Raw genomic sequence first — 7,880 nt, 5'->3', positions numbered from 1 at the left:
CAGCCTCAAAACATGTATATTCACTTATGAAATTTGTTATTGACAATCTGAACGAATTCAAAAGTAATAGCAGTGTACTTGGCTACAACACTAGGAGAAAGGATGATCTTCACTAGTCAACGTTAAATCTAACTTTGGCTCAGAAGGTGGTAAATTATGCTGCCACAAAAGTCTTTGGTCACTTACCTAATAGCATCAAAAGTCTGACAGATAGCCATATAGCATTTAAAAGGAAATTAAAAGAATTTCTTAATGGCAACTCCTTCTACTGATTAGATGAATTTTTGGATATAGTAAGTGGGTAATTTCCCAACTTCAAAAAAAAATTGATTGTCATGTAATATTTTGTCTAATGTAATATCTTGTATAGACACCTTTTATTAACCTGACATGTTCCACATCATTACGAAGTGTCGTATTCATGATCTATGGAACAAGTACTAATCTAATCTAAGGAACAATTGTCTTCAATAATTTGCCAGCAAACATAAAAAAATTAGTTACAAATAAAGATCAGTTTAAAAGGAGCCTAAAAGACTTACTAGTGGCCAACTCCTACTCCAGTGACGAATTTTGTAATAGAAACAAATGATGTATTGTATCTATTCATACTACTAGTATTGTTATTCCAGCTTTAAAAAAATTGACATGTTCCACATCCACGAGGATCTCCTCAGCACGGATCAATGGAACGAAAAACTGATCTAATCTAATCATCGTTCCTTTCACTCACAAATACTGAAAAAATTTTATCAGTTATAAAAACCTTGAAAACAGGGTACTCATGTGTAATTGGTGGAATACCAGATGCAATTATTAAAAAATGCTGTCTTGCCTTAGCTGAACACTTCACGCACTTGTGCAACAGCTCACTGGCATCAGGAACCTTCCCTTCATACTTAAAATCCAGAAACACAAAATGTGTATCAAAATATAGACCAATAGCCCTCATTATAGTATTTTCAAAAATTTTAGAATTTTTTTATAAGGGATTATCTGGTTTCATAAATAAAAACAAAATTCTCTCTCCCCCACACCATGGTTTCAGGAAAGGCTATTCAACTGAAATTGCAATATTTGAATTTCTTAATGAAATTTATACTAAACTGGATGCAAGTGAGTTTGTGACGGGCATATGTCTTGATTTATCTAAAGCTTTTGACGTCATTGACCATAATGCCCTACTGCAGAAGCTTGGCCAATTAGGAATTAAAGGTATATCCAATAAGTGGCTCAGTACGTACCTATGTGGTCGCAAACAGGTGGTTGAAGTGCAATGTACTGACCATAAAAAAAATCATCTACTACTATTCAGGATATGAAAATGTGAAATATGGCGTCCCTCAAGGATCAGTATTAGGACCCACTCTGTTTCTCCTCTATGTCAATGATCTTACGTACAACAAATATTGCCAAACTACCCTCCAGTTTGCAGATGATACAAGCTTCCTTATTAGTGGTAAAACAGAAGCAAAACTAAAAGACTCCGCTATCCAAACAATGAACAGTGTAGAACAGTGGTTCAGCTATAACAAGCTAATTATAAACATAGAAAAGACAGTAGCACTGAACTTCTATAAGGTAAAAGGAAGGCACCACCCAAACATATAAATAGAACTTAGGGACAGAGTTCTTGAAAGTGTTGACAGCACAAAATTTCTGGGACTCTGGCCCCAGAACAACAAAAAATGGGAGGTACACATTGAATATTTGCAAAGAAAACTAAGCAAAACCTGCTACATGGTAAGGATCTTAAAAACGTGTTGCAGCGAAGGCAGCCTGTTAAATGTATACTACTTCTATACACATTCTGTAATTAAATATGGCATAATCTTCTAGGGCAAAGCAACAACAAATATTAAACTTTTCAGGATGCAAAAGAAAATATTAAGAATTATTGAAGGTGTAAACAATGAGAAATCATGCAGATCCATATTCAAAAGACTGTCAGTTCTTGCTCTTCCTTGCATTTTTATCTACGAAGCATCAGTTTTCATCAAACGATATATTGACAGACATCCAGATATCTTATTACAAAATGAAGATATACATGCATGCAATACAAGGCAAAAATCTGACCTTCATATGAAACAGGTGAGATTTTCATTATGCCAAAAAGGCACACTACATACTGGGATAAAGATGTACAATAATCCACCTAACCATATTAAATCATTGCTTTTACAGTCTGACAGAGTACATAGAAGCCAAACAACAAAAATAAAGATGCATTATGAATATTCTACTTTGTGTGTTGCCTCTAATGTTTGTGGTATGTATGATTCTTTGCTAAATTAATTCACTATCTAGTCCTTAGGATTGCAATGCAAAATGTATTTTATCTTGCAGATACCTAACCATGTCCAATGTCCTTGTATATATTATACACATGTAGGATTTGAAGGACTAAATAAATAAATAAATGGCATAAGTGGAAAACTATTGCACCTCATCACATCATATTTAAAAAAAAAAAACAGAGCCGGCCGAGGTGGCCATGCGGTTCTAGGCGCTGCAGTCCAGAACCGCGGGACTGCTACATCCGCAGGTTCGAATCCTGCCTCGGGCATGGAACTGTGTGATGTCCTTAGGTTAGTTAGGTTTAAGTAGTTCTAAGTTCTAGGGGACTGATGACCTAAGATGTTAAGTCCCATCGTGCTAAGAGCCATTTGAACCATTTTTGAATTTTAAAAAACAGAAGACAGTGTATCTCAATCTCACACAAGAATGGAGAGACATTAAAAAGTTATACATCAAGAGTCAGGAATATTAAATATGGTGTGCCTCAGAGATCGATAATTGGTCCCTTCCTTTTTATATGTTACATCAATGACTTCCCAAAGATGGTACAAAATGATACCTTCATTACAATGTATGCAGATGACACTTCAGGCCTTTGTTGAAGAAATTATATACTTAATCTCGGCATAGAGGTAAAAAAATTTATAGATATTGCAAAAGGAAATGTTTGACAATGACAATCTAAAGGTCAACTTACAAAAAAAAAAGAATATAATCCCCTTCAATATTAGTGATTTGCAAGCTTGTGTTGATTCTTAAGATAGTGATATTGTACGGAAAATCTGCAGTGAGTGTAAATTCCTTGGTATATGCATAAATAGCAAACTACTATGGACACAACAGATTGACTATGTATGTGCAAGGCTATCATCTGGCCTATATGTTTTAAGAAGAATAGCGCCATATGTCAATACCCAAACAATGAGGATGATGTATTTTGGGGTAATACATCCATTTCCAGCATATGGTCTTGCATTGTGGGGTGTGGCTTCCAAAACTCATGTAGACCAAGTATTTAAAAGAGCCTTGAGAATATCAGGCAAAAAAGATGCTAGAACATCATGTAAGGGATTGTTTATAGAATTTAAAATTCTGACTATCTATTCAATGTATATGTTTGATACAATAGTATTAACTGTAGAAGATAAGAAATATCCCTGTTCCAATGCAGGAATCCATGATCACAATACTAGACAAGTACAAAATTAACAAATGATACACAGAAAACTGAAAAAAACTGCAAACAGTGCATATATTAATGGAGCAAAACACTTCAATGCACTGCCAAATGAACTAAAGGTAGTCACTGGAGAGACATTCAAAAAACATCTAAAATTGTGGCTCACTGAGCAGTGCTGCTATAGCCTACTGTTGATACTAAAATCTAAAGTATTATTATGTCAAATAATATGGACTACATTCTTAAGTTCCGAAGTAAGAGTGATTTCAGGTGTGCCGCAGGGGAGTGTCATAGGACCGTTGTTATTCACAATATACATAAATGACCTGGTGGATGACATCGAAAGTTCACTGAGGCTTTTTGCAGATGATGCTGTGGTGTATCGAGAGGTTGTAACAATGGAAAATTGTACTGAAATGCAGGAGGATCTGCAGCGAATTGACGCATGGTGCAGGGAATGGCAATTGAATCTCAATGTAGACAAGTGTAATGTGCTGCGAATACATAGAAAGATAGATCCCTTATCATTTAGCTACAATATAGGAGGTCAGCAACTGGAAGCAGTTAATTCCATAAATTATCTGGGAGTACCCATTAGGAGTGATTTAAAATAGAATGATCACATAAAGTTGATCGTCGGAAAAGCAGATGCCAGACTGAGATTCATTGGAAGAATCCTAAGGAAATGCAATCCGACAACAAAGGAAGTAGGTTACAGTACGTTTGTTCGCCCAATGCTTGAATACAGCTCAGCAGTGTGGGATCCGCACCAGGTAGGGTTGATAGAAGAGATAGAGAAGATCCAACGGAGAGCAGCGCGCTTCGTTACAGGATCATTTAGTAATTGCGAAAGCGTTACGGAGATGATAGATAAACTCCAGTGGAAGACTTTGCAGGAGAGACGCTCAGTAGCTCGGTACGGGCTTTTGTTAAAGTTTCGAGAACATACCTTCACCGAAGAGTCAAGCAGTATATTGCTCCCTCCTACGTATATCTCGCGAAGAGACCATGAGGATAAAATCAGAGAGATTAGAGCCCACACAGAATCGTACCGACAATCCTTCTTTCCACGAACAATACGAGGCTGGAATAAAAGGGAGAACCAATAGAGGTACTCAGGGTACCCTCCGCCACACACCATCAGGTGGCTTGCGGAGTATGGATGTAGATGTAGATATAAAGTAAAATTTGATTGTATACTGTTGTTTTGTACTACCAATTGCTATGCATGTAATTACATGTTTCACGTAAATAAATTACAAATTACAAATCTAGCACTTGTCTCATAAACATGTAGCTAAAAAAAGAAAAGAAATTAGCTCTGCAATATAAGACTTTATAACACTGTGTCTTGATGTTTTCCAGTATATGAAGTGACTCATATCAATATGAAAATTGTAATTAGACTTTGTTTACATAGCCATGAAAATTGACAGGTCCTAGTTTGCACCTGTAACAACAACAACAACACTGGGCCATAGTTGTTGCTGGTACTCAAATGTATGTAAACGTAAGTAAAGTTTCACTTTTATCACAAAATGTAAACAAGCAGCATCATCCCAAAAATTACATGGCCAGCCTGGTTTGATACTGACTCAGACCCAACTTACACGCCAGATTGGCGGCGATTTTCACTCCTACGGTTAATCTGCGCAACTGTGATTTGCACCCACAGATTTGAGGAATGGCGATCAAATTTACGGCTGCAATTTACAATCCACACGTTATGATTTGTCTGCGCAGAAATGGTGTGCTTTATCCACGCAAACCTATAGGTGCCTGTGGAGAACCTTTCTTTACGCTCATATACCAGCGGTGTTTGGTCACTGCCGCCTGAATACAGGCGGCCGTAGTTTGTTATGTCAAAACATAATATCTTTGATAGCAGGGGTGTTTATGATTTTCAAACAAACAACATTTAAATACCAAATGGAAAGTACATGAATGTATAAGACATAATGTGGCTGTAAAGCGAAACACTATTTGCATTTTACAGTGAATTATGTAGCAAAATCACAGTGAGATGCACTACACTTACAAGTGTTACAGTGTACGCAGTAATCCCGCCAGAAATAAAATAAACATTAGCGTAGATGTATGAACAAAGGAGTTATAAAGGGTCCTAGCAGTTAGCTTGCGTGTAAACTGTATAGCAGTTATTATATTTTAATTCGTGGTTAACAGTATAATGGTTGCTCGAATCTCTTAGTGCCTTGCCATGAATTAAACTGAAATTTGCAGCGCTTTCCACATGCGTGTTTGTGAAACGTAGCCACAAGTTGTAAGGATGGAGCGATGTATGTTACCAGCAGAAGAAACGTTACATGCACTACGATATTACAGAACCTACGGCAATGAATAGCAACGAAACTCACGGAAGTCGTTCGAAAATTTACGAATGAGTACTACTGTAAAACTCTATTTTATTACAAAGCAGCTGTGAAACAATTGTTGGAGATGAAGTTTCAGAAATGAAAACTTTCTGTCTGCGGTAAGTTCAATTACAGACCAGTTGCTTTTCTAGAATTGTGGTGGTTCACTATAAGATTTTTAATACTGGTTAATTTCTAGAGCTTTCTCAAGTATAATCAAGGGGTAAGGAGCAGTTTCTCATATAGTGAGTGCAGTCTAAGTGTAACACTTAACTGTTTTGTATTTATAATTTTCGTTAGTTTGTGGACATGTTTATATTTCAAATCTTCTAAGTAGTGGAATAATATAGAACGTAGATCTGATCAGAGAGAGTGTTTACATACACCCATAAACTGACATTATGCGCATTTCATCAATATTTAAATTTACAAATGTCTGTAGGACAGAGTACTTACCGTTCCAAGTGACATTTATGGTTCTGAAAACTGTGGATCAGGTCAGCATAGTGTGGCAGACTAAATTTTCAGTGGGGGCACTAACTGAGAGTGTTAATACCGTTGCATTTCAAGAAAATAAGAGCATAACAGTTGGCAGCTGTTTTACTTGTATTTTTTGTGTTCCCCATAATTCTTTCTTTTATTTATATGACTTGAGCTAGTTTACCCACCCAGTGTGCAGTGCAGTGGAGTCATGAGTAATTCCATATCTAAAATGACATGTCTATGGAAATAGGTAATAAGTGACCAGGAGCTCATGCCAAGACTTCTCACACGACAACATTACAAAAGTTTTAAAATGGAGATATCTCCTATGGATAATCTGCTACAGTGTTGGTAGAATCAAAACATGTCGATGCTAATTGTGTCTCAGCAGCAACACCATGCTGCTGAATTGTTTCACAGGTTGTCTGGTTTGCTGTAATTCAAAATAAATCAATATCTGTAGCATATAGATATAACATTTAATGTAACACACAAAGCAGGAGCTAAGGCCTTACCCATCAGTCATCAGTTTTTATTTTTAGAAGCTGACCAGGCCATTGTATTCATTTTAAATAATTACACCATTGTGTTTTAATGTGTTGTATGCTGGCACAGTCACAAAACCTGTGTAAGGGTAGCATTTTTTTTCTTTTTATGTATGGATTTCACGTCTGAAATGGTTGACCATGTAACTACAATGTTTGTGGGGAAATCATGATTAGTGATGCTATTGCAGCTTGCTTCCTCCACACAAATGTGTGGAATATATCGTGCTGTATACATTACAATTTGCAGTTGTGATGTAGCTCAGTAACGCCCAAGGGGGCGAACTTAGCTAATCACTAAATAATGAAATAGTGATAGTCTCAGAATGAAACAGCGTACCCAGTGAAAAGGCTTCCCTCAAGAAATTCACTGTGGCTGTGGACCTGTAGATACAAAAGTCTGTTGAGGTGGAAATATCTGGTACAGAATTAGTCAATCACTGTGACCTTGCTCCTGTCTGACAAATCATCTGACACCCATTCTTATAGAGGTATTGATATCAATGTGTGCCTGAGGCAACAGACAAGTATCCTTAAAGTAACCTGTCCTCCCTAATCGCTTCTCTGCTTCCATCATGGAGGAATGGCAGAGGAAGGAAAGAGAAAAATCTCATAGCTAAGATGGCTTCCATGCTGCAGTGGAACAGGAATGGCTTCAGGACACATGAGGAGAAACTAAACTACTAGCTTCATGGCTACATTCTCTACAAAAAGCAAAACCATAGTGGAGAAAGTGCTAAAGGAGTGGCTGTTTATGTAAAGAATGCATACCATCAGTTTCCAAGCAGTTGCTTTATCAGTGGTTGTGTGTAATTTGTTCCCCCTACTTGCCTCCAAATGAGATTGTAGATGAAAGGCTCTCAGAGAGGTTCTTACTGAACTCACTATGCAGCTTCCTGAACCCATCCTCATATGTGGCAATTTTAACACCCACAATTTGGTACGGGACTCTGCAACTACCCGCTTGAGGGGTAGCCTCGCGAGAGCCTCATAATTCCA

The 7,880-nt window shown here is 37.1% G+C and overlaps 1 protein-coding gene across 2 annotated transcripts in view; it reads left to right on the top strand.

The window, feature by feature from the left end:
- Nucleotides 1–5,339: 5,339 nt before the first annotated feature.
- LOC126298607 (protein-serine O-palmitoleoyltransferase porcupine) overlaps nucleotides 5,340–7,880 on the top strand; it is a 150,423-nt gene continuing 147,882 nt past the window's right edge. Inside the window, exon 1 of one of the 2 annotated variants that reach the window (XM_049990007.1) lies at nucleotides 5,340–5,972. The gene's annotated coding sequence lies outside the window, so the exon portion shown is untranslated. The remainder of the gene's footprint in view (nucleotides 5,973–7,880) is intronic. The other variant, XM_049990008.1, reaches the window with a different exon arrangement.

This window comes from Schistocerca gregaria, chromosome X (genome assembly GCF_023897955.1).
Source record: "Schistocerca gregaria isolate iqSchGreg1 chromosome X, iqSchGreg1.2, whole genome shotgun sequence".
Classification (NCBI taxonomy): domain Eukaryota; kingdom Metazoa; phylum Arthropoda; class Insecta; order Orthoptera; family Acrididae; genus Schistocerca; species Schistocerca gregaria.
This window is presented reverse-complemented; position numbering and strand designations above follow the sequence as displayed.